The following is a 2,744-nucleotide window of genomic DNA, read 5'->3' on the forward strand; positions in this document are numbered from 1 at the left end:
AACCACCAACACAACACACCGCTTCTTAACCCTCCCCTCTCTCCCAATCGGTATGTTTATTTTATTGATAAAGAAAAATTCCACTCTAAATTAAAATAAATCTACAAAAAATTATTGTTAATCGCTAAAAGACAAGTATTATTATATAAAAAAAACAAAAAAAGCTATAAAAAAATTCAATTCTAACCATGTTATAAGGCTTAAAAACGAATAATCGATTATAAATTTTTGAGTGTATTGTATTGCTTAATGTGTTAAGTAGTAATTGTACAACTTTAACAAACAACCACAACAAATATATAATATTAATAATAAATAATATACATATAAATATTATAACTAGGGAATAATTGTTATAAAACAAAAGATAAAGAAATCAAAAATAAAAAAACTGTACTTAATTATATTAAAAACAAACGAAGTCAATGGTGAATGTAACTACTTACTAATTATGTATATTTAAAACTAAATCAAAATTAAACAAACAAAAAAAACCTTAAAATGTTTTCGAAAACCATATTTATAAAATAAACGAAGTTTTTCTTAACAAATTATTATAAAAAAGGCAATTTCATTTAAAAGATAATTCATAAAATTTTTAAACTTATTCAAACCTTTAAATCTGTTTACACCGTAACAATTTACAATAGATTTTTGACAGTAACAACAAATTAAACCTAATACACCTATCAAAAAGGCCTTTGAAAACTTATCTATCTATATAAATATATAAAAATGAAATGGTCCATATACATGTGTAATGGCATCATGTGAGGACGGCTGAAGCGATTTGTCTGATTTTTTTTATTCGATTCGATATTTTCAGGAGATGGTTTGTAAAGAAAAAATTCGGTAATTTTAATTTTTAATATATTACCTTTTCAATTCTCACTTTTCTTAGCTTGAAGAACTAACATTAGTAAATAGCTACCGGGCGAAGCCGGGCGAAGCCGGGCGATCGTCTAGTTTCATATAAATTCTGTTTTGTTCTCAATTTTTAAATAAAATTTAAAAAAAAAAAATGATATTAAGAATTTTAAATCGAAATTGAGAAAATTCAAAATAATATTGAAAACATAGAATAGATGCTTAGACTTAAGGATGGGTCACACATGACAAATATTTGACGAAAAAGACATAACCAATAAATAAAATACATTTGAATTCTATTATTTATTTCAAAAACTTATTTTACTTAGGTTGATTCAAAACAAAAAAATTAGTTTTATTTTATTTGATGCTGTTTGATCTTACAAAACACTTGTAAGACACACACGGCCATGTGTGACCGTACCTTTAGACTTTCTGATCTCAGTTACCTATCTAGTAGTCATCTGTGATGGAAATTGAGATAACTCCCAATGAAATTAAGAATTATAATTTAAAATTGAGAGAGTTCCAAATAAAATTTAGAAAGTTCCATGATAGAATATAAACATTAGGGAGAGTTTTCAATATTTACCCCTACAACTTCAAAATTTGATTTTAATTCTTTAGATTTAACACCTTTATTTTGAAACGGACACCATTTATTTGACGAAATATAAATTTCCAAAAAAAATATTTGAAAATATTTTTTTCAATTAAACTACACCACATCCAATTGAAATTCCGAATATTCCAATTATATTTCAGAATTTTCCATTTGTATTTCAGAAACTTCCGTTTGAATTTCTGAATTTTCCAATTTTATTTCACAATTTTTATTAGAATTTTCTGAAATACAATTGGAAAATTCTGAAATTCAAACAGAAGTTTCTGAAATACAATTAGAAGTTTCTGAAATACAAATGGAAAATTCAGAAATATAATTGGAATATTCTGAAATTCAATTAGAAAATTCTGAAATATAATTAGAAATTTCTGTAATACAATTTGAAACTTCTGAAATGCAATTGGAAATGTTGTAGAAATTATTTATTTTTCGAAGACATTTCATTTTAATTTTTTTATATTTTCTTTTGTTTGACATTACTAGATTTGTATAATTGAGAATGTATTTTCTAATGACTCTGCATTATATTGTTGTGACATGGAAAGTTCCAAATGAAATACAATTTGAAATTGTGAAAATTTAAATTAAAAACAATCATTAAATTCCAAATAAAAAATACAAATTACTATAAAATTCTCAATTATATTATGCTTTATCTCAATTAAATATTGAATTTATCAATATCAATATCAATTCATATATTCTCATTTTAAAATAGAAATTCTTAATTTTAATTGGATTTTTCTCAATTTCATTTAAAATTCTCAATTTAAATTAGAATTTTTGGAATTTCAAATTGATATTCTCAATATAATTTGGATTTTCCTCAAATTCAACTTCATATTTCCAATTTGGAAAATGTTCTCAATTTCAATTAGAAATGGTGTAGTTTTTTCAAATTCTTATAGCTTAATAGCTTATTAATAGCTTTGAAAATGTTTGAAAATATTAAAATTAGCTGGTAAATGAACAATCTGATTATTAATTCTAATTTTAAGAGTGATATCAATCGTCTTCAAAGTTAGGGTAAGTTATTATCGCAGCCAGTGAAAACCTGCCTACTTTTAGGAACGAATTCCTTATATCCAATCAGGTCATGCTGAAATGGACAGTACAATGACGCATTCTTTATCAATGAGAGAGCAGGGCGCATTCTTTATCAATCGTCTACATCATTCAAGTTAGAAGAAGAAAGATTCAATATCTTTCCATGCACACCTATTAAACAGTTCCCTGTCAACACCGCCTA

This window comes from Calliphora vicina, chromosome 1, assembly GCF_958450345.1.
Source record: "Calliphora vicina chromosome 1, idCalVici1.1, whole genome shotgun sequence".
NCBI lineage: Eukaryota > Metazoa > Arthropoda > Insecta > Diptera > Calliphoridae > Calliphora > Calliphora vicina.